Below are 25,258 nucleotides of genomic sequence, written 5' to 3'. Positions count from 1 at the left end.
AAAAGCTTCTTTGTTAACTAATAATACGGAAATGGATAAAGGTTATCCGTTTTCGACGACGCGAACGCGCGCCTCATTAACGTCGGCTATAAACTCGTCGATATTATCTCTAAGAATTTAGACGGGACATCTCGACATCCCGAAATTAACTTGTCATTCAGCTATTTATCGCCACAATCCGCGTGTCACGTTGCGCGTATCCCAGCATCCTTCTCTCTCTCTCTCTTTCTCTCTCTTTCAAAAGACAAAAGAAATAAAAAAAAAATAGACCGACAACAACTTAGACGTAAAGATGGACGCGATGATCAAAGCGTCTCAAAATACCGCTCGATCAGCGGATTCGAAATCCGAGATCGGACGGTGAATGGCTCGGAATTTCTGCTCGCAATAGAGGAGAAGGAAAGCGGGGAATTACGTATCCGAGTCGAAGAACACCTGCTTCTCCAGCATCTGGATTATTCCCCGCAGAAGGCGCGCGTGGGAACTGTAGTAATTTAAAAATGAGAAAGCTTGCGGACCCGGTCGGCCTTTCCACTTTGAGCAGAAAAATATATTCAAATTAAATTTTAATCTTTAATGCGCTCTAAGTTCCTCCATTTTGATATTTAAATATTTAATTGTACTCTATATCGCTTTTTCTCTCCTCCCTCTCTATTCTATACAAGTATTTCATTTCCATTTTAAATATTTAATACCTCCGGCGGTATGCGCCATTGTCTCCGGCGAACAAAGATTAAATACCGAAAGCCGTGCGACACCGGCAGTTCGCAATTTCTTTGTAATATCTTCATTAGCATAATTTCTTTATCATAATACCCTTCCTATCCATCTATCTATTCATCCATCCACTTTACCAGAGTTAAACTCGACACGCACGTAAAACATTCACACCCTCTACTACACCATTAATACCCGCGCATGTACACGCGACGGTGTCGGCGTCGGCGGTGGTGATGGTGCCGGGAATTCCCCGTCTACCCCCGGGACGCGTGCACTTGATATCTATGCATGAGTCGGCGCACACGCGTGACACGCTCGAGCGTGTCGCGACGACACGCTCGCGTGCAGGATCACGCACGCTGAGCAATTCATACATGTACACACGTACGTGCATGTCTGCGATGGGTAGTTAGCCAGTGCTCGGCGGTTGCAGCGGGTCGGGGCGCCGGTACGAGCGATAGTAGTAGTGACGGTAGTGTGTGGCGTAGCCCCGGGATCGATCCAGGGACCACGGCATCATCCTCCAGCCCTCAACGACCGACTCAACCCGGCCCTTCCACCCCCCGAGGCTTTGGGTGGGCGGCCACCCTCGCGCAACCTCTCTTCTCCCTCCCGAACCGCGCCCGTGCGCGCGATCGCCTTATGGAGCTCCTCTCTATCAGCCTGCACAAATAAAGCCTGCATACGGAGCGTGAGGGTATGTAAAGGGCTCAAACGGGCCTGTGGCACCGTGGAAATGGAAAAGAATGACTTCAAAGGGCGCTCAAGGGGATGCCATCCCGAAGAAGACGAGATAGGAATCGGCGAGAATCCTGAGCTGTTCCGTTGGTTTAAAGCGAATACTGGTCAAGCGAAGTGGCTCTTTGTCTACGTCGGCCGTAGAATAAATTAACATTTACAAAAGGAGTTAGTACAATTAGCGGCAACGGTCTTGTTAAAAAAAAAATAAACTCAAGTTGGAAACCCTTTTTTTTTTTTTTTTCCCCGAAAAAGATCTCGACTGATATTTTCGACGCGAAATACAGCGTGTTGAGAATTAATAATTAATCCATGTTCACTTTATGAATATGCAAAAATGATGAAACGCGACGCGTAAGTTTTGTTGCTATTAAAATATTACAAGAAGCTCGGTTCAAAATTATGGATTAAATAAATAATATTTTTCGCAAAATATCCAAAAGAGGAAGAAGAAAAAAGCGATAGAAAAAAAAAAAAAGGTTTCCAAATAATGTCACAAAAATTAATGTCTCGGAGGGAAAATATCGAGAAATACAAGCGACGACGGTCGGTTAGCCGCGCTGCCATTTCCTTTGGTTGCCGATTGCGAGAAAAGCTCTTCGTGAGCGAACGAGCTATCCGAGCTTTCGGGCGTGAGAGCGGATGGCGAACGGCAGGCCTCTCGATTCGACAGGGAAAGCTCTCTCTCTCGTCAAAACCTTCGGCGACGCGGGCGGATTCGAGCGCGCTTACTCTACCAATAAAAGAACCGTTGCGAGCGGATTCGACGGTTTCTCGATATGTAATTTCCCCCGCAGTGCGCACAAAAAAACGAAGAAAGAAGGGAAGATAAAAAAAAAAGAAAAAGAAAAAAACAAAAATAAAAATGGGGGAAGCCGAGGGAACATTTCCGCCGTTTATTCCGGCGAGTGACCTCACAAATGAGGCGATCCCGCGGCTTAAGCGACGCGAGCCGAGTTTATCGCGTTTCGACGTATCGAGTGCTTTAAAGCTGCGAATGATAAAAAAAGACCGAACTCAAGAAATAAATCGAAGTTAAAAGCCGGTAGAACGCGATGGTGGATATTTATGCGTTCGCGCATTTCAAAGCGATTGTGACGACACGAGATAATCCGCGTAATACTTTCGAGATATATGCGAGTATGGTTAAACGGAAAGGCGAGGAATTATTTATCGCCCTTAAATGTTGTAACAACAGTAATTGTTAAAATGGGAAGGTAATGCGATTTCAGTCTGGCATTTTCAAGCATTAAGGCGATGCGGCCCGATCTAACGGTATGTTGCAGCCAAGAAACGCCTGTGTGCGAGTCTAATGGTTATCCGCGTTATCGTTCTCGGGTCAAGAACTAATGTGATTGCCGTCGAACAGCCGGCGGTAATAGTCGGAAAGTAATAGTACATAATTCGACATTGTCAAGCGTTTATCGGTTTCAGCCACGAAAGTTTCCGGGCCGTTAAAATAATTGCCGCGCCGAGAAAGAACGAACTCCCGCGAGGGGAAAGGGGAGGGCGAAGGGCGAAGGGGCCGCGCGAATTCGCGGCCGATTAGAACCGGGAACGTGCAATATCCTCTCGAGGAATCTAAATCAAGCGGTTGCGTGGCGGCAATCTCGTCGGTCGGGTAATGCGCGATTTGCGTGAAAACGAAGGGCGATACGCCGCGTTTAAGCTCGAGCCCCGTGGTCCGAGTTCCTCGCGAGAATATCAAGGAGCCACGCAATAGTTTCTTCGAGCGAAGGGCCTCGTTCCATCCTCCCGTCCCTTCCATTTTCTTGGAATGCTATTTTGCGGCAATTCGCCGTCGCAAAGTAAAACTAACCACGAGAGACGAATATCGCGATCGCATGTCGCGGTTGTCGCCGTGTAATTTCTGAAGCATCGATCGCCGATGAAATATACGATAAAATATAGATTGGATGTTTATTTTAATTGTTATTGAAAAATGGAGGCGGAAGAGGGAGAGAGAAAGAGAGAGACAGAGAGAGAAAGAGCCGACTGCGATATATTTTCACCGTTCCGAGTAATTATACCGACGAAAGAGAAAATTCAATTAAGCTCAAAACGCGATGAATCCCAATTGACGTTGGTGCATCCGACCGTGGATTATAGGACGCTAGACACTGTAGCTCAAACTTGTAGGAGAACACAGATCCGCGCACTCACACGCTCCCAGTACAACCACGAACTTTGCCGCCACCCTCCGTGGGAACATCCGCGTGCCGCGACCCCCTTCTTCCAACATTCCCCCCCCCTCCCCCGCGAAGATTAAATAATGGATTTCCATGTGGCGGGCAATCAAATAATCAAAGGTCTCGGATCGTCGCACGGTTATTCCGCCGGCGATTAATAAAGATATTCATGCCCGAGCTACGATAGCAAACAAAGAAAAAGAACATCAAAGCGCCTATAATTATATAGATAAAGACGCGTCGTTCTTTGATCATCGGCCCCGTCTCGATCGTCGCCTCTGACGATAAGCAAAGCTCGGTGATCAAGCTTGAAGGCAAATAATCCTCCTTCGAGAGTACGTTCTGCATTGGGAATACGCAAATTCGTTTCGCTCTCCGCTCGCGTTCGCGAATGTGTTTCTTTTGCCGGGCGATCCGATTAAGATTTATAAATACAGTTCAAATAAAAACGGAGCCCTTGGAATTGATGCTGAATGGAGGCACGAGTTAATCAGAAAGTCTTTTCAGGACGTATACGATCGCGCGGGAGCGCCTTTGAAGAATTCACGCGCCTCTTATCGAGATAGACGCTTTTATTACCAAAGGGATTAGATAAGATATCGGTTTTCCCCGGAATCCGTCGGGCGGTATCCATTACATCTCGAAATTCGGGTTACCTCCGTGAATTGCAGCGAAACTTACGAGTCGAGAGTGCGGTTCAGGTAGTTAATACCGAGAGATGCGGCGTGGCAAGCCAGTGGCAACTCTCATTACGCCTTACAAACAGCATCCTGAACTTATGGCTGATTAGGACAAATGGAAACGGGGCATCCCGGCGGGCCGCGCGAACGTTATATGACGTGCTCGCGCTGTTAAGTCGGCCTCGTTACAACCAGCGGCGAGATAACGAACGGCCACGTGGCATCGTCGGTAGAAAACGGTTGCTAGGTGACGCGGTACACCCCGTGGGAATTCTCGTACGTCTTTTAGGATTACCGCCTCATTATCGCGTGATTAGAGAGCCCCGCCTAGCGTGGCAGGGTCCCGGGAACTTCTTTTTCCACGGTGGTCGAAAGATGTTGCAAATTGAGCAAACGTCTCGCTTCAAACACGTCGGTGCACCAAGTACGACGATACTGCACTCGATTATCATCTAATTAGTGTGCAGCCGCGCCGCCACAGCTTCACCGGGTGAAGTGAGAGATTCTCTCCCGCCTACCCCCTCCCTCCCCCCTTAAACTCCGAGAAGATAAGAAAGACTTTATGGGACGGCGCGACGGCGGGTGTCACGGGGGCAGGATGCAGCTCGTAAAAGCGCTCGTTAAGGTCTACACCGTGATTACGCGAGCACCGACATTTTCAGGACTGATCTCCCGTCGCGGGGAAGATTTCCTGTAATCGGATAAGCGATTAATTCCCGGTCCGTAAACGAGAACCCGTCGTCGATTTTTAAAAATTCGCGGACGTGAAAGAACAGTGTCCCCTTTTTTCCATCCTTTCTAAGAAGAATTGCTTAATTTTAACTATAACGTGCCGGGGACGCGCCATAAATTGCCGCCAAGAGAACCACGGTTTCATTAACAGTTTCTTTTGATAAAGTTTATGCAAAGTAAAGAGCATTCAAGACCGACGAGTTTTTTGCGAAAAAAATAAAAAAAAATAAAAATAAAATAGAAAATGAAATACTTTGAGACTGAATTCTCCGCCAGCAATATTTACCGCCCACGTACATATACGCGCATACATATATATTATACATTTATATTAATATATGTATACTTTCACGTCAATATTTTTCTCTCTTTGCATTTTTATGTGATAAAAATTTTTATCTATTATTCCGTGCGGTTAATTTATAATGTCGCGGATAGTTATTCATTGTATGTTACTCAAAAGCTATCTCATAATAATAAAGTCCCATTCAAGTCTTTTGTGGGGATCAAAATGAAGGATAAGGGCAGCCGCGAGCTTTCAGCATCTAGATGTATCCGATAGGACGATAAAAACGAACGGTCTAATCCGGTGCACCGGCGGGATCTTTTATCCTCTCGCGAGGACATCTCCATCCATTTCCATGGAAGAAGCGTCTTATGGAAGCCTTCTGTCAGGGGATAATAAGGCCCGCATGCCAAGCACGAAGAGTATGGCATGTCGTTAAACGACCTTCTCGACTCTCCTGAAGAATTCTCTCTGTCCCGTTTCCCTCCCCGACCCGCCCGCGCCCCGGCCGCCGCTGCGAATCCCGTCGAGGGGGAGGGGGGAGGGTGGAAAGAAGCGGTGGGTGCAGGAACACCTGTATTCCGACGAAGGATAACGATTATCACGGCAGAATGCCCCGGAACAAGGCGCGGCGCAATTTTTATGGAACGCAAAATTCTGCAAAAAAAATCGCCGTCTCGCGAAATTACACAGTGACATTAAGTTATGCGGGATTTTCTTTGTTCCATTCTGCACCCTTTCTCCTATCAACACGCGGTAAAAAAAAGAAATAAAAAAAGAAACAATACGAGGATATCGACGAAAATAAAAATAACTCGAGAGCTCGTGTACGTGATCGTGATGAGAATTTTTGGAATTTTAATTTCAAGAAAACCAAAAAATAAAAAAATATATTAAAGAAAAAAAAAAGAAAAAAAAGAGCGGAGAATTCAATGTCTAAGAATGTAAAATTACGTCAATGTTAAAAATTCGGAAAATTTCAAGACGAGACCGTCGGAAGTGAGGCAAATCGGGGTCTCGAGAAGCTAAGGAGTTCTTAGATTTCAAGCACATTATTACTCGTTTCCGACTCCGCGTTTCATCAATGTTGCACGCTTATTCGAGGCACTCTATATACGGTGTATCATATTCTCTCACGTCCAAAGGGAACTTGGATCCCGGTTAAGCATTCCGTCGCGAGCGTACACGTCGGCTTTTATGTAACTACACGCTACTACCCGGGCAACCCTTCGGTCTTACGAGCCCTTTCTCGTCGTCCATTACGGGAAAATGGGGCGCGCGTGCTAAGTGTCGCGCAACATTTCCCCGCTTTCCCGCTCTAATGACTCCTAGCGAGACTCCGATTCGCCCGAGACTCGTTTAATAAATGCTTTTTGTAAAGTTCAGCCGTTACAGGTTGAGAGGATGATCGGTGTATTATTAAATCGACATCTGCATGTGTACGCGAGCGTAGAAGCACGCGATATTGAAAATTTCACGACGCGACGTCTCCTCATCGAATTTCCGGAGGGCAAGTTCAAGCTTGTGTTAGAAGACGCGCGATGTATGCTCCTCGACCGCCGTGCATTAATACCCGTATACTTAAGAATTCCTCGGTTTTTCCGACTTCTAATCGAGGATTTCCCAACCCGGAAGAAATGCGCGGAATTCGTCTCGCAGAGGCTTGCGCGAGGCACATTTGTCTCCAGAATGTTCCGCCAGTCCTGGGGGATCCTTCCTCATCATCTACCGCCGACAAGTGGGTCGCACGTGCTGAATGTTACAACAAGCAGCATCTCGCGGTTTTGCGCCTCGCTTAGCAATTTTGACGGACGGTTAACATTTTGCCGAATAGACCACGGTGAATATAAACTTTACTCGCCGTTTTATGCCGAACGATTTCATAACGGCGTCTCAATAACCGCGCGACTTTTAATAATATTAGTAATTAATCCAATTTAATATTTTATTTTAAATTAATTTCCCACAATTTTAATATTCCGGGATTTTTTTTAAATTTGTTATATAGACTTAGCTCTTTAAAATAATTACATAGAGCTTTTTTGCTTTTTTGAGAAATGGTGTCTGACCGCAAAAGTCAATACTCGCGTTAGAACGAACGAAGAGAAGTTCGGTATGTAACCGGAGAATGAATTCTGAATGGCTGACTTGTCACGTCGAAGCCACGCGAGGCGATAAACGTCATGTCAGTCAAGCGGCTGACCCCGCTGGGGTCATCATGGCGTCAAAATCGATCGATGATGGTGTTATCGAGAATGATGACGTTGACGTCACTCTTGTCTGTCGGCGGATACGAAGCTATCTGTATCGATCACGAATGACGATGACAGAAAACGAACAAAATCCTTCTCTCTGAACTTCGCGGGAGGGGTAAAAAAAAAAAAAAAAAAATCCTGCCGAACGGTAATGAACGGGACCCGTCATACAATTTCAATCTTAATTTCGAGCTCGCTCGAATGCAGATGCCCGTGTTCAACGGAGCCGCAGGAAAGAATGTCGGCACGAAAACTTTCATTAAAGAAAAATCTACTTCGAAATATTCAAAGGATCCGTAGACGAAGAATGGAGCGTTTCGCTCTTGAAATTGTTAATCTCATGGTTTGCGAAATACCAACCTTTGCCGAGTAATCACTCTTATTAATTTCTGCACTTTGTTATTAACGCAAATAAAAATTTCGAGTACGTAGACGCGAGCTAGTGGCGTTCCTTTTCGTGAAACATTTTCTGCGCGGCGCCAAGATGAAAAGATGAGCTTCTCTTTTTTTTTCTTCTTCTATTTTTTTTTTTGTATTTTTTTTCCTTTCTTTCTGGGTTTTACTTTAGGCAATAAAACACGTGTTCTCGAGAAATTGCGTTCGTCGGCGTAGAGGAGAATAATTTCGCGCGTTAAGTGGAAGCCTAACATATCGTTCCATGATTACTCGTGACGCGAAATGATAACGCACAGCACGTGCTGCTACATCCATTTCCTGCCGATTCCGGGGTATAATCCCTCACCATCGTGGCTTCCGATTAAGTAATGGACTAATGGAATGATGTAATAAAATAATGGAACGATCCGTTCTACCGTTGACGCCGACGTGTTAATGTTACAGAGATAATAGCGGAAAATATATCGCGCTTTCCACCCAAACTGCTAATTCCTATCAGTAAATCATCTTAATGCCTTATCTCTCCCTTTCTTTTTCCCTTTTCCTTTTTCCAACCTTTGCCTTTCTGTCTCTTTCGCGCAACATCGAAAATTTTTCTAATTTGCCCTAATTTGGTAAGTTTCCACGTTTTCGTTCTATATTTTTATTTTCTTTTCTGCGAAGAATCTAAAAAAAAAAAAAAAATCTGCTATTAATCTTTTAAATTTTCTCAGTGCTAATAAATTTATGCCCTCGTTTGTTTCCGCTCAAACATAAAAATGTCGGACGCGAGTCAAAATATCGACGGCGCCCGCATTGTCCGAAACCGGAAGTTGTGCTTACGACGCGTGCTGAACGTTCGTGCGGTTTCCGCGGCCGTCGCGGCATTTACGCTCCGTTTAAACCGCGCCCACGATAAGCGCCTCCCGTTGTAATTTGTGGAATCATCCCTTACTTCGCACGCTCGCGACGGCTAAATGCGGCGAAACGGAAATTGCCGGGAGCACATCACCGCTCGAGTATTAATGCTTTAAGACGAGGCTCGCGGCAACAAGCGGGGCGAAATTTTGACGTTTGCGATTCCCGAGCCGTGAACGTGTATACGTTTCGTGTGCTCATTTTAAACGGGTGCAGCGGACATGTAACAGCATAGACACACCGGTAAAATTCTGTAAAAACGCAGGAACAATTTTTTTTTCTCTTTTCTTTTTTTTTTTTTTTAATAAAAAAAAATAACCGGACGCCTGCAGTCATCCATATTTAAAACAATAAACGACGTACCTGTTTTCGAATGTTTGATATCTGTTTTAACGAGGACGAAAACTTCGGACACGCCCAAATTGCAAATGCAGCGAGCAGCGAACTTTCCGCGTAGAAGCGAAGTTACGTCACTGTTGGGACGATTACGCGTGAGGCAAGATTAAAAAGAAACGTAATCGTAAAAAAAGAAACTTCCCCGCGCGCGTGCATCAGCATTTCCCGAACGACCCATACCTGTCCCGATGCACGTTCTCTCGCGGAGGAAGCCATATCGATCAGTAAACCGTTCTGGGAATCCCGAAAGCTGTTTGTCTTATATCTCCGTAATACGACTCGTCCGTAGCCAAACAAAAGTAGTCTCGTGGTTTCGTTCGATCGCGAGGCGCACCGATAACGTCGTCTTGTTTTCCACAAAAGCGAACATATAGGATGTAGCGCTCGGAATGCACCTAGATGCAGGTCTATCTATTCGGAGATTAGAAGGGAAAAAAAAAAAAAAAATACTTTACCCGAACGAGACTTACGCCGATCGAGAACCGAGGTCTGAAACTGCTGTACACTCTGCGTATTTTCCCGTACAAAATGATAAGAAATTAAATTCTTAGAAAATCCAGATAAAATTTGTGGGGAGGGAAAAAAAAGAAAGAAAAAAAAAAAAAATAAGAAGTTATTACGAAATATTGTGTTTGACGACAATTTTCAATTATACTCGCTCTCTCTCTCGTAATAATATATCTTGTAATCGCTCCCTCGCCTCTTTCTGTTAATACTTGTTCAATGTTATTAGAGACACAGGATATACCCGAAGCAATCCGTATACACAGCTCGTCTGTGGTTTTGCTCAATCGCGGGGCTTCCGGGCGTGACTTCATATTGCGTTACACTGAGGGTGAAATCTTCCCTCCAGCCGCGGATATTTGCCGTCCAATAACATCTCCGGTATTCCCGGCGCCGTCTGTTTTTCCGAAATAACGAACGGGCGTTCCCCTACACCTCGCGGGTCTCCTTTTTCATCGCTAATTACACCGACACTGGCGTTCGGCTCCCATCCGCAGAACTCGTGTTTTCGTTTGTAATTTTTCGCAATTAAAGAGCCCACGAGCTTCGACAAAATTAATACCGCATATCGTTTTTTTTTCATATCACATTTTTTTAAACATTGTAATTATAAATACGAATAGATGGCATAAATGTTAAAAAAATTAATGCAAAATTCTCTCGGTACTTTCTCTACTTTTGAAAATGATAATTACGTACGTCTACATGCATATTAAAGTAGAAATTTAATAAACAAGACTCGTGGCGGTCTGAAAAATATACCAAACTCGAGATCTGCGAGATCGCGGTTAGCCTTTCAATTTTATTTTTTTCTCTCTTACACGGCGATCTGATTTTTGAACGACGCCGTGGAGCGGCTCTTAACATTCAATTTGTGGATGCAAACAGATGTAGATACGTCATCTCGTTGATCCGACGTACATCGATAGTACACGAGGCTCTCGGGCGTCGATAGCGGTACGTTCAACCGAGATCATCGGATTGACGAAAGCGGAGATCCGAAATTATGTACCGGGTGCGATCGACTGCGCCGCGAGTGGCTTGTCGATACGCGTTCGGCGCCCATTCGGAGTTTGGCTTCCTCGCGCGCCGAGACGTGCGATCTGCCGGTTAAATTAATCATCGCGCTCGCGGATGATCGATGCGAACGGTACAAGCGAAGAGACGAGCTACTTCGGGCAGAATCGACGCCGCGCGTCCGTATCAATTCTCGCCGATTACTCGAACGTGCGAAGCCCGGCCAGCCCGGGGTGAAATTTCCGAGGAAATTCAAAGGGCTTATTGCCCAAACGAGCCGGGAATATTGAGCGCCGCAAATAGACCGACGCGGCATTATACTTTTCCGGTGCCGGGTGTTATTTACTCGGCAAAGCGTTTTAAAATTATCCAATTCTCGCGAGCGTCGCACGTACGTCGAGATATTTAAACGTATTCAAACCGCATTCGCGCAAAAGCGAAGACTTTTACTCTCGCGTTTTCAGCCCTCGGCCCTTGAGAAATGCCCGCGCTTCTCCCGCCGCCACATATGGAAATTTCGCGAAAGCCCGTCGCGAAGCGGAATTTCGTTGCGAGAGCGAAAATCTTGGCGCCCCCGAGAGCTCGCGCTCTTACGAATTTAGCCGCGAAATAAAGATCTCGTCCCCAAGAAACGTGGCTCTCCCACGGCTCTTCGCCGTAATGTCCCTGATTTATGTGCGGTCCCCGGCGTCGCGTAAAGAAGTTAATTACAAATGGCTCGAGCGTTTTAAAACGTAGTTACCTGCCATTTTGCAATCTGAGAGCGCAATCTCGAACTGGAGCACCGCTCGTGGCACGGGAAAAAGCCTTTTGGCTTTTCCCCAAAAATGGTTCGTCGCGACATCATTATGACATCGAGTTACCCACGAAATGAGCGTCTCGTACGTGCAATAATATGCGCACGCTCGGCGACGAACAATAACGCGAAAATGGACGAGAATTCAATCCCACCGCGCGCGTGTCGGGCGATACTAGAATTTAATTTCACCGAAACTCGCCGTTTATGACGGCCCGCGCGGTCGAATATCTCGCGGCGTTCCGATTCTGGAGTTTGTTTGCAAAACGACGCCGGCGAGGAATAAAGTCGGCCGCCACCCACGTCGTTTTGCCAATGGGAGGACAGAGCGGGGTGTTCAATCACGAAAATCGTAAATGTCGAGCGATCCGCGCATGATCGATCGATCGCCGCCCTCCGCCGCTCGCAATTATTATCGCGAGCCGACGAATGACCCGAATAAATTATCCCGTTTCGCGTTTCCATTCCCGAAGTGATAAATTCCATGGCTAATCATCCCTGACATTGTACATTATTCTTTTCCGGTCTGATAGCCATCCGCGGAATGTTTCAATAATCGTGAAAGGCCACCGCTCGGCGTTTAATAAATTTTCCGTAAGCAAGAAATAATCAAATCGACAACAATAAAATAAAATATAATAAAATAAAATAAAATAAAATAAAATTGACCAAAAAAAAAAACGGAGGTGGGCAGAAGAGTCTTTCTCCAATTTCCGCGAGCTTTCGATTTTTACGTCGATTTCAGAAGAACCTGCGACAGAGTCTCCATTGCCAGCCGGGCTTATTTATTTCGCGCCGCTATCGTAAATCAAGGGCGCCTAATTTTTATTACGCGCGATCGCGCGAGTCGCGAATCGCCGCCCGACTGCTAGTCGTAAATATTTCCGGTACGGCAAATACGGCGGATTTATCACTGTAATTTCACGTAAACACGACAGTCGGCGCTATTAATTATACCCCCTGCGTGTTTGATCAAACGACGCGAGCGACGAGCCGCGATTCGCTGATCGGCAAACAAGCGAAAAGATTTACTACGCGGATTATCGACGTCGACGGTGTCCGCGATGTATTCGTGTCGCGAGCGGCTCCCCACCCCCCCCGAGAAAATCTCGTTATTATCTCAGAGCACCGGGAGCAATTATCCCGGGAGAAAATGAATCGCGGCCGATCGATCAGCTGTTCGCCCCGATAAACGGGAACGCATCGACAATCGCGTTGTAGAAAGTAAAAACGAAAAGCGCATCGTCCGACTTCACGTCACCTCGGGAATGCAATTAACATTCGCAATCGCTTAATCCGCGAGACCCGAAGTGGCTCGTGAAAACATTCTTACGTCGCGATTTTTAAAAAGTCCGGCCAGCCGTGATTTTTCGACTCGCCGCGCGATATTAATCCTCGGGCGAAATTCGCTCGGATACAAATTGCGCGAGAAAAATAACCGCGGCGGGGGAACTTCTCTTGCCGGAGCGGGAGCCCTTTTTGCCGGCCCAGTCTCGACTCGAAAGTTTACACCGGTCGGAAAAACAGCCATTAAAGTCAGCGCGAAAGAAATTAAAGATACTTTTGCATCGGGGAGCCATCGCGCGTTTCCACGCGAGCTTTTGCGCGACTAAGAGCCGCTTGCTCGAGTTAACTTAACTCGCGCGGATGTAAACCGCATTATATCGCGACTGGAAGGATCCGGAGAGGATCTCTTCTCCTCGGTCCACGGTTCAATTGCAAAAGCGCATCTCGCAAAGAACGCATTCCCGACTGCGAATTCCGTAATCCGCGAACGTTCATATCGCGACGCATACATTGCTTCTACGAATAACCGTAGGGTAAAAAAAACGCGGGTTCGATTTAAAAAAGAAAAAAAAAAAAAAAAAACGTATTCGTAGGCGAGGCATCTCTGTGAGAACGAATCGAAGATTAATGACAAAGCAGATTACATCGCGCCAGTTTTTCAGTTTGCAGTTTGCAATGTTATTTCGAACGGTCCACTGAGCGACGCAAGTACCATGCAGACCCTGGGCTTACGGTAGAAAAAGCGAAATGGATTCACTTCCACTTCCGACTGCGGGAACCAGTAAAACCCTGAGCATATATCTATGACATGCGTTGCAAATGGTATAACCGCAAAAGTGCAGAGGGTTCATTACTCAGCTCTCGTGAAAATAAAGCGAAATCTACATAATTAAAATTAACTTTCTCTCCGCTGTTTGTTAACCACGTCGCGCAAAACTGGCCGGATTTTTAACAAATTTCCGGAGTATATTTGAGGCGGGCTGTTTTAAAATACAAGCTACGCGGCGCGCACGCGAGATTTATTTTCTCCGTGTACACTTTAATTATGTTTTTTTTTTTCCCCCCCTCCCTCTTTCTCGTATCAGGCGGGTGTATCACCGCGTTTTGCGCTACACATTTCCAGTCAACAAATACACATGATTTTTCATGCAGAATTGCTCGATTACTCGGGAAGAAGTGCCCCTTTTATCGAAGTGAAAATTTCTTTTATTCACCCGGAGATATCTCTGCTATCAAAGGGTCGCCGAGGCTTTTCAGAATTCCACCCTCGCAAATTTCACCCTCGCTTGCCGTCGTGTACACGTTTAGACGTCTGCACGCGACCCACCCCGCGCGCGCCCTGTATCGTTCGGGTCGGTAGGTACCTTACAGAAACGAACCCGAGGAGAAGAAAACGCGGGCGAGTCGAGCGGTAGGAATCGCTTTTATTTTGTCGCCTTTCTTTCACACCGGAGACGCGCGGTAGCGCTCTGTAAATACAACGAAACGGCGTCATATTGTGCCACGGGTAATGGCCGCCGCTTGTTTATCGCGATGCTTGCATTCAATGGTCGACGAAATATACAGGGTGTGTCGAGCAGTATCTTTTCCTAGCCACAGGGACTCCCCGGAGAGACGGCGGTTCGAAATTTCGACGAAAATTTAAAAGAAAAGACCGTCTCGTTTCGCGCAACGCGCGCTTGTCTTTGATACGAAGCAAATTTAAATATGTAGTATAAAGTTTTATTCCTCTTTGCCCCCTTTCTTTGACGACGTGTGCACGTGTGTTTCAATATTAAAGCAGCGCGTTAAGGAGCATCTGTGTTTTTCACTGCGAAAGCACATTCTTTTCCCAATTTATTCGCATTGTTGCGCCTTCGCGCCGGGGAGTATTCTACGTCATCTTAGCGAAGCATATTTCAATTCCGAGTCGTCGCGGGAGCGAGTTTCCGCATTTTTACGCCGACAGACGCAAAATTCTGCACAAAATTGCGCGCATGTGCCTTCCTGGCGGCGGTGGAAAACTTTTTGCCGCTTTGCTGGTGCAATAAGACACGCGTCTATAAGCGGAAGGTAAGCATAAAGACGAGTAGTGGATATTAATATTTGACGGGCCCGGGAAGAGTACGAGTGCAGTTTGCTCCGTATTGAGAAAATGCGTTACAGAACGTAGAAAATCCTCGGTAGCTTCTTGAAGTTTATTGTTTCATAAGTTTCACGAGAGAAAATGGGCGCCGTAAAGGGAGAAAGAGAGAGAGAGGGAGAGGGAAAAGTATTCTACTTATTATTCTGAGGTGAATCCTGTTGAGAGCGAGTATAATAATATTATGCAAACGCTGCAGATGTAAAAACTGCACGGTATCAGGAATTCTTATCATTAATAAATAAATTTATTATTAATATAAAGCTTCTCGGACGAAGGGAATGTTTCAGCTCTCGACCCGGGGAGCTTTTACTACCTGAATATACGGGCATTGGTATAAATCAATATAGTTCTGACGAAGTTAAGTTCTAATTAGCGCAGGACGAATATTAAATTTATCGAGACGCCGAAGCACCAACGTTCAAAAATGTTAAAATTTCAGCCGATAAACTTGACGCGAAAATTGACGACCACTCGGGACTCTTTGTTGCCTCCGCGCGCGTTCTAATGCAATCTCAGCAATTTTTATTAAAAAATTCTAACCTTCCAATTTGCAATCGCTTCCTGCAATATTCGCGGAATTTATGCGAGATCCTCGCAAAGCAGTGATTTTCGACGTCTAAAACCTCTCGAATTCCCGGCGTCTGTCGTCCATTTCGCTTTGTATTCCGCTTCCGTGGAGAGCGTACCTCGTAGAAACGGGAATCATTCATACGTTCAACAACTTTACTCATCGCGAGATATGTGTGCCGACATGAAATAAAGATCCAAGACACGTTTGGCTAACGTGCCAAGATTCCGCTCTGATATATCCCGGGATAAAAGTATCGCGAAGGTTAACGCATGCACCGACAAGACGTTAGAGACTCGGATCGAAACAACAATGTTGACGGATTGCATTTACTCGACTCTGCACAGGGCAAACAAGTTCGCTGCTCATAGACGAATTTCATTTCAATTGCGTAACTTTCAACTGCCGGCCATCTTTGTTCGAGCAGTATTGGCGAACTTCAGTCGAAGTTTGAACTTAGACCGACGACTCGACAAGCTTTGTCCCGACTATTGACACATTCCCAATGTTATGCTACTTCCGAAGGAACTGTTAACGAGCATTTAGCGCGACATTGATTCGAAGATAAGACTCTAGTCGGAACTCTACGTTCCTGCGACCGCAATGTCAAACACTCAAATTCTTCTTTTCTTCCGTGAATTGCGAGATACCACATTTTTCTTTGTTTTTTTGGGGGAGAAAGATTTTTTTTTTTTTTTTTTTTTAATTAAAAAAATGCTTTCTAAACGATCCGAAATACCTCTAGTAAATTCTTGTACTCGAAATCAAGGATGTATCGGTATGTGACGACGGTGAAACAAATAGCGAAACGGATGGACGTGATGTACTGTCCGACGTCGAAACGCGAACAACCGCAGCGTTTGCGGACTCCGTTTTAACGTGGGATCCGGGATGAAATACTGTTGATGGTCGGTATTTTCGCGCGGGCGAAACAATTCATTGCCACCGGCGCCGATAACGAGAGTCTACTACATCTCGAAACTACCGTATTATCTCTTGATGGAACGGTCAAGATGCTTAATGATGAAAGGCGAAAGAGGGGAAAAAAAAAATAAAAGGGAGAGGAAGGGAAAGTTGCGAGGGAGCATAACGAGGAACTTTAGCTAAAGGAAAATCAATTACAAGTACGAGGGCTCGTTGTGAAAAATTAATGCGGTAATCCTGTGTGATACCGTACGGACGAGAATGAGAAAATTACGCACTTCCAAGAGCGTAAAATTGATTCGCCCGTCCACCGGCGCCCCAATTTGAATGTAGCTTTTTACGACGCGGTAATTTGATATTTTTTGTCCCGCTGTGTTTCAGCCAATCACCTCGGCAACTTTTCCTTATCGGAATTTCACGAGGGACGGATTGCGGAAATTCGACGCGGAGCACGAAACTTCGTTTACTAAATTATTCGATACTAAATTAACGCACCCAAGGAATTCCATTTATTTTCTTGCCTCGATGGAAGATCGCGCGTTTAATCTTGATGGTGGAAAATAACTTTCTCTCCCTCCGTCTTTATTTTTAAAGGAAAACGATGTTTCTCCCTTTATTAATTTTTTTATTTAATTTAATTTAATTTGATTTAATTTTTTCTTTTTTTTTATTTTTCTTAAGCAATGCTTTCACCGTTGAAAATTTATAAATAAATGTGCATTTAATATGCTGCCGTAATATACTAAGTTTTTATTATTTAACTCGGGTTTTTGCATTTTGTTTCCCCGCGAAGGAAATAGAAACTTTCAAGATGTATAATAAACGTTCGTGTGAAAAACCTCTTTTCAAAGTAAACAACAGCACTCGTAGGAACAATTATACGTGTTGCGCAAATATTTGGTTTACCAACAGCTCTCTTATTCCCGAACAAATATTGCAGCTTGTTAATTACCATTTACGCATATTGGTCAAACACAATACCGTAACAATTTTCGAAATTTGCGCGTAAAAAAAAAAAGTTGGCAGCTGTAACAAAAGGTATAGTTCGTGCCTTACTCTTAAATTTTATATTAAATCTATTTGCAAGGTGACCATATTTTTCCCGTCGCGAATAAAATCGACTATTATTATCGAAACAAATATTTGCTGTTGATTTCGCTGGCAATCAATCGGTAAAAATTACAAATTTCAACTACAAAGGGTTCAGTTACTTCACGCTTATCACGCAAACGATGCAAATATGGTGTCGATTGTTTAGGGAAGTGTGCGGGCGACCCCGGTAGTGCCTGTACATAATCGTGCGAGTAATCAGAATTAATGAATTCCCGGCGATGGCCGGGACCATCCCAGGCGTTGTAATTGGCCCAAATCTCCTTACGCGTCTGATACGTATTTCAATTTTCCGGACCCTGCGCCGGCCAGGCCGGCTGGAGGGAGGTAGACACGATAACAGGATGAAACCCCCTCGCGACCCCCCCACCGTTCCTTCGCGGTCGGCCGGCCTGTAGCTGATGTAGCGCGAGCGGGCCATACACGACGTAAATTGCAAATTAGCTTAAGCTGGTTTTGATGGGGTTCACGGTGACCACCTACGAAAGGTCCGAAGAAATGTTCGGGCGCGCACGTGTACATCGCATAATCCACGGTCGGCTGTGAAATATACGCGTGAGACAGGATTCCGGCCTTCGAGCAATTTGCATTTGATTTGGTCCGGTCGACCACTTAACGGTCTAGGTGAATTTCATTCCGAAGGAGCAAATAGGAGTGCCTTGTGTTTCGATTAAACCGGACGGCGGGGCCTCCGACAAACTTAAACGTTGTAAACTCAAGGGGCAATCCGCTTTTAATAAATACCTCGGCAAGGGGGGTCTCGACAAACTCGCCGGTGAGGCGGAAACGCTATTTGGATCTTCATTCAATTTCTAGTGGACTTTTTACCGTAACAGAATTTTAATACGGCTCGCTCTCTCTCTCTTTCTCTCCAACGTTTGGTGGATAAAAAAAAAAAAAAGTTCTGAATAAAGATGACTCGTTATTAAATTTCTGCTCTGGGAAAATTGACTCGAACATTCCGCCGCGTAGAATGCGTAATCGCGAGAAATTGCGCGATACACGGGACACCCTCTATGCAAAATGTACACACGTTCCGCATCGCGTGCGGTAGCTCAGTAAAACAATGGAAACCGCCGTAACCAGAACGACGATCCGCGGCAGAGCGCTATTAAACGCTCAAGTGATTCTAGATGCGCGTGACGTGACGGAAAATCATCCCTTAAGCAGAACAGTATTAAAAACGGATGCGTCTCCCCCGCTTTTCTCTCCTCGCCCTCTCCTTTCTCTTTTTCGCTCTCCCGTATATTCCGGAAAATTTATTATTTCGACGTGATAACAGAAATAGTATCTGAATAATTAAACGGCCGGTGTCCAATAACTCGATTTTCGACCGAATTTTTATTCATCAAAGACATTTGTCTTTTTTAGAGAGGGAAACCTCGTATTTCATTCGCTGCACGCACACAAACGGTTTCGATATATTTTATTGACGTGTCACGGCATTGTTTCGCAAAAAAGAATGGATGTGAAATCGAAGAATATATCGACGCAAGGAACGACAGCGATTCTGGGTCGTCGTACAGCTGGGGGGAGCAGCACGAATCTACCGTGCTTCAGGTGTACCATTATAGCGTGACTTTTCGCGACAATTTCACGTTAAGTATGCAAACTGACTTAAATGTTAATCCGAAATCTCTCTCTCTCTCTCTCCGTCCTTTACGGAGCGAGGGCGAGCGCCACTGCCGAGAGAAGTTTTCGCGCAAAGTGTCGGATCGTGTGTGGACTGACGACGGGGTGAGACGCTCGCGAGAAAGACAATGGAAGGCGCGGCGGGCGTCGCGACGCCGTTAGTCAACGCACCGAAATCGGAACGAAGATCCATGCTCGTGTCGGCGCGCCATTAAACGGTTCTCTCTCGCTTTCCGCGGTAACACTCGGGATCGACAATAGCGGCAAGATGCGAAAAGGGTTAGCGACTCGAAGAGAGAAAGAGAGAGCGAGAGAGATAGGGAGATCGAAAGGGTAAGGGTTCGTTGCCGCCCGTGCTTTCGTATTATGCGGAATTTCGGCGATTCGCCGGGAGTGGCCTAGTATGCGGGCCACAAATCCTCGCCGGGAACGACTATTTAAACGCCGGCTTCGTTTCTGAGAGGTCACGGGTGCATCTCGTAAATCCTTCGTCGAAAACCAACCCCTTTCGCGAAGGCCCCCGAGAAGAATACGGTTTATCGGCGCACGAGGCTAAAACGATATCCACGGAATATACGAGGCGACGATAAGCGGCGGGAGGGAGGAGGGGAGGCGGGGGAGATCTCTCATATTCGGATCTCCGGGCCGATTGGGATCTAATCTTCAAAATGCAAAAGTATAAGCATTAAAATCCCGAGTATATATCACAACTTGGCGCGCGTTGGTTAAAGTTAGATTAAGTCTTCGCATTTTCAAGTTACAGCCAGTTCGAGATGGAGGGAAGTGGCGCAGTTTCTGCCTTCGTCGGTGTATTAAACGCGCACGTTGTTTACGCCGGAGTTACGATAAAATTAATCCTTTCTGTGCGAATACGTAAGCCGATACTTAGTCGTGAAATACAGGCGGCGCTTCGCGTAAAGCGCTAAAATATACCGTGTAATTCCGCCAAGAAAGAGAACTGCTATGTATGAAATTGAAACGAAGTTTTCATTTCTGGAAGCGAGCCTGTACCTCGTAAATCCTCCGTCGTGAGGATGAGGACGGGGGGGAGGAGGGGAGAGCGGCGAGAAGGGTGGAAAAGGCAAGAGGGAGGAAGACAGACACGTCCGTCCCAGAATTAATAGCGCGTTATACTCGGTTAGCGTGATAAAATTAATTCTCACGAGCCAACTATGCGCGCTAACATCGGCATTAACATACACCGAGCACAGTCTCACTTCGCTGAATCTTAATTTTCATCAATATTGCCGAATAATTACATCGCACAAAGTAACTGCAAAAAAAAAAAGCGACGTGAGCGTAAAAGGAATTCCATTTTATATCGCAGCATCGTCCTCCCGAAAGAGAGACTCGCAACGTACGAATCTTCGAAAGTAACGGTTTAAGAATTCAAGAATCTATTTCCTCAATTTTCTTTCGGCGATCAGGGAAATACATCCCGATATTCGCCTGATGGCGCAACGTGAAATTCGACCGGGCGAAATCGGCCCGGAGCGGCTCCGCGAACACGTGACGCGAATTCCAATTTCCGCGGCCTCGTTATCACGCGCGGGGACGCTCGCGTTATTAAATGATTACTCCGTCTTGATTACCGGTGGCGTGCTATTCCGCTCGCGCAACGCCGACGAATGCTGTCGCCGATTCGGACTTTGATCTCCGCGGATCCATGAATATTGCCGGATGCAAATGGCTCTCATCAATGAAGTCGGATCGACACGGTCGATTGCGATATCAGAGATAAAGCTGAAAGGCGGGGGAGGGACGTGAGGGACGAAGCGGGAGAGAGAATCGGCGAAAGCCTCGCCGGGGAGAAATGCGACCGAAGCGAAAGGGAAAAAAAAAAAAAAAAGGCGCGACGACGAGGGAATACATCGTCGCGCAATCTCGGCGACGTCGAACGATCGGAAATGAGGACCGCGATTCCGCTGGGAAAGATGTGGGCGCCATCAAGGACGATTCACCGTTTAATAGCCGGCTCGAGATGCAGCTCGGCACGCGGCGGCGCTTAATTCGCGCGTAAAATGGATTACGCGCTCGGATTCGCGAGGACTCGCTATCGGGCCGCGGGTGGAAGGACTTTAGTCGCGGGATTTTCAGGATTCTTCGAGTCTAAGTGCTTTCTCAGGACCCGAGCGACAGCGTTTCTTGAATTGTCATGCCGTTAAATGCAGAGATTCTTCAAATTACTTTGAAATAAAGCGTCGAATGCCCCCGGCTGTTAGAATTCCCTCGATTTGTTAGTGTGTTATATTAAATTGCCGAGTGATCTTTTATCGGACGAGTAAATTATTTCAACGTCACGCGGCTCTACGTCGACGTACGGCGGACGCGCCGTTGTCCCGTGACGCAAACGTTCCGGGTAGAAAATCTGTTAACGCAAAAACACCGGGGAACACCGAACTCGCATTTCTCGAAAGCAATTCCATAAACGCGACAATAGCGAATGGTTCATAAATCCAGGGAGGACTTATCGCAACGGAATTGTGAGCCGAACGGACACGGCGAGCATTGAATTAGGCGCAGCAATTTCAAAGTCGTTCGAGGGAGGAGACCATTAACATGGTTGGACCGGGGCCAGACCGTTGAATTCGCTCCAAGAGCCCCCGGATGACGAGACGGCCTGACATTTCCTCGCTTCGCGAGGACCGTTTGAGGATCCTCAAAAGTGGCCGATGTTGCCAAGAATCGTGACGCGCAGGCGAGGACGATAACGTCGCGAGAAAGGAGCCTTTCTTCGAGTTCCTTCTGTCTTCCCGGATTTTCCTCCCGCGATCGAATTTGCGACGCGACGGAGACTGGAAATTCTTGTTTCCTGGCATTTGTCAGTAGAGGCAGAAATTCGTCTTTTAAAGAAGAGACGTATTTTTCGACGACGATGTTGCATTTTACCGTTACACGCCGAGTAGATTACGCGATTTTATTAAATTAAAATATGCGGCTAAATAATTCTTATTCTCGCGTAAATGCATAATGGCAGAAAGCCGTGTAATCTGCGTGCTGCGGAGCCTTTATATTCGACTATTTCGGTTCGCGTTCACGTGACGAGCAGTCAAGTTGACGTTTTCGCATTTCCATGATACAGCGGACACGATAATCACGATGAGAGAGCAGTCATACGAGTACCATGAAATCCTCGGTCGTCTCATCAACGGGACATTGCCGCCGGATCGACCGACTGGGAAGCCATGCTTCATCTCGATGATGGATCAAAGCAATCCCCGCACTTCATTCGCGATCCCGATGCTAGACATTATGCCGAACGTCCACCTACTAATGCCGATAATAACGGTTGGTCGTATCGACGGCCGGCTCCGATGGATATGCAATTACTCGTGGAAAAGCCGGGAAAATATCGCGGGTCATCGGATTAATTTCTCACGAAGAGAACAGCGACGATAATTAAAACGTCCGGTTATTAATTGCCGTCGTGCCGTGGAAATAAGTTACCTTTACGATGCGAGAAGGTAAATTTCTCATTGATCGACGCTAACCGCGAAAATGCTCTAGCGTGTAATTAAAAATCTTTCCATTCTCCGTAACGCTTGCGCTCTCTCATTGGAAACTTCGACGTAATTAACCGACAAGTCACATAATAGTTGATTTTGTTTTATAACGATTTTCCTTTTTTTTTTCTTTTTAAGCGTATTAAAAGTTCTTTTTTTTCTTGTAATTATTTTTCTTTAAAAAAGAAAAACTTGTGAATTATATTATGACTCCGCATGGCTATCAAAAGACAGTAACAACTCGAGTGAAAATTGATTCCCACCTATTAGAAAGATTTTTATTTTTTTTTTTACTTTACTTCTCTGATATTAATAATTTTTCAATAAATATTAATGTGAACGCTCCTGCAATTAAATATTAATTTTTATGTTACAGGTTCCACATCCTCGATCATCCTGAGAGGAGGAGGAGGCCTCGGATAGGCATCGGGCATCGACGCAACAACTCGAAGGTAAGGATCACTTCGGCTTTACATAAAATTAATAAAAGAATTTTTTTTTATTTAACTGACTTGATTTACAGCATATCACTAATTCCCACTTTGTACCTTTTTTCTGTTACAGATTATATAGTGCCGTTTCCGCCGATATTATTATTTAAACGAACCGCGGCCGGTTCATCGGTCGTCTTTACGGTATTGTCGCATAGTACTCGGGCGAGTAAATTTTTAATACGATTTTCTTTTCAAAGCCGTAGTAACATCGCGCGATAAACAGTGTTCAATAAATAGTAATTTTCGCGATTGTAACTTCACCCGGGCGCGTTCGCGTGTTTCCTGTGCGCGGAAGGATGGCTCGTCACGTCCCATCTGAGAGGAGGAGCAGGCCCGGGACGGGCATCCTGCATCGGCGGAGCAACTCTTAGGTAAATATACATTTTTTTAAATAAAATATTAAATAAAAACTTTTACCTTTTTTTTTTAATTAATTTTATAAATCAATTTACATGTCTACAATAATATATTTTATTTTATGTTACAGCCAACGGCAGAAATCTACAACTCCGCTGTATGCAGATCGGTGAGTCGCATGGTTTTTTTTAGGGGGTCTCTTAAAAAATAGTGCATGCATGGTTCTTTCAACAAAATATTTGCGAAAGTATTTTTGAATCGAAGCTTTCGGCAAATCAAGCTTCAAATTAGAAACACACATTTACCTAGCAGAAATAAAAATCCGTGATTTCTAAAACTTTCTACGAGTAAAAATCCCTCCCTGCGTTCTCGTAACGGGGATTCTCCGCGAGGATTTTATCCCCCGATAATCCGCCGGTTCTCTTCTTCCGGCGGGGTGAGCCGAGGCAAAAAAAAAAAACGACCTTAACTAGAATGGGTAAACTTCGATCTGGCCTATCGTCTAACATAATAATCGATACTGCCGTGGCAGCAGAACGTATACAGAATTTCAACGAAAAAGAACTCGAGTCAGCAAACGTCGAACGAATAAAACGGACAGAGGGTTCCCTCCCCCTTTTCTCCCCCTTGTCCGGGCGATATTTTCATTCCCGTCGGTTATTTTCGCGGCAAATTGACTGCGTCGCTGTTTATCCGACATCGACCGGGTTTCGCCGATTTGCCGCAATTCCGGATGCGAACGACGCGAGCCGATGCGGGGTGCGTGTCGACACTGTGGATGCTGTCGATGCGCCCGATTGACACGAACCCGATGAATTTAGATTTTTATGTGTATACAGAAAGAGGGAAGAGAGATAGCAGTTTTCGCGGTTCACCGCGTAATGCATTTGTTTGATCACGGAATGCTGCAAAAATTGCTTTCATTAAAAAAGAAAAAGAAAAAAAAAAAAAAACGAGCAGCAATTTGGAATTCATGTCAAAACGCCGATTGTGAATAGGTAAATACGAGTATTATTCAAATAACAAAAACGTAATTGTGATATTTCAAATGTAAAGCGATACATTTGGATTTTTTAACAGTGCAATTTATTTTCCCCCTTTCTTTTTTGTTGTTTCGCGGCGAGGATACGTGTTAGAGAGGTACAGAGGGAGGGCATTGCCACGTGCACAGTGCACTGCTAATCGTAATAGAACATGTACAACGAATCGTCTCGCTCGCGGGCCAAATCGCGAAATAAGATATTCGAATCCGTCGAGTGACACCGTTCCGTCGCTCTTATCTTCTTGTTTCCGGTCGATCGGCGCTCGAGGACTCGATTACGGCGGGTGGCGGGCGCCGCGATCGTCCGTGAAGCGATTTTTTACGAAGTAATTTCTACGGCGAAACCATCGCATCGGCGCCGAGGCGAAACGGCCAATTCGAGGCTGTTTTATCCGGCGATTCGAAAACGCTCGATCGCGCGCGCGGTGAGCGATAAAAAAAAAAAAGTAAAAAAAAAAAAGGATATTCGACGGCGGCCGCTTTATTGCACTGCGCTCGATTTAGAGTCTAGTCGGGATGGATCGATGTAAATCACGCGTGTGCACGTGTGCGCGCTGATAATGACGCCCGCGTGGATCCGGCGAAAAGTAGATCCGAATCTTTAATCTGG

The 25,258-nt window shown here is 45.7% G+C and overlaps 1 protein-coding gene and 1 long non-coding RNA gene across 3 annotated transcripts in view; one reads left to right on the top strand and one right to left on the bottom strand.

The window, feature by feature from the left end:
* LOC139111653 (uncharacterized) overlaps nucleotides 1-24,454 on the top strand; it is a 49,335-nt gene extending 24,881 nt beyond the window's left edge. Inside the window, exon 3 of the long non-coding RNA XR_011547252.1 lies at nucleotides 23,132-24,454. This is a non-coding gene — a long non-coding RNA (uncharacterized lncRNA). The remainder of the gene's footprint in view (nucleotides 1-23,131) is intronic.
* LOC139111651 (leucine-rich repeat-containing protein 24) overlaps nucleotides 1-25,258 on the bottom strand; it is a 111,581-nt gene that overhangs the window by 53,622 nt on the left and 32,701 nt on the right. The gene's annotated exons all lie outside the window — the stretch shown is intronic.

This window comes from Cardiocondyla obscurior, linkage group LG24 (assembly GCF_019399895.1).
Source record: "Cardiocondyla obscurior isolate alpha-2009 linkage group LG24, Cobs3.1, whole genome shotgun sequence".
Lineage (NCBI taxonomy): Eukaryota > Metazoa > Arthropoda > Insecta > Hymenoptera > Formicidae > Cardiocondyla > Cardiocondyla obscurior.
This window is presented reverse-complemented; position numbering and strand designations above follow the sequence as displayed.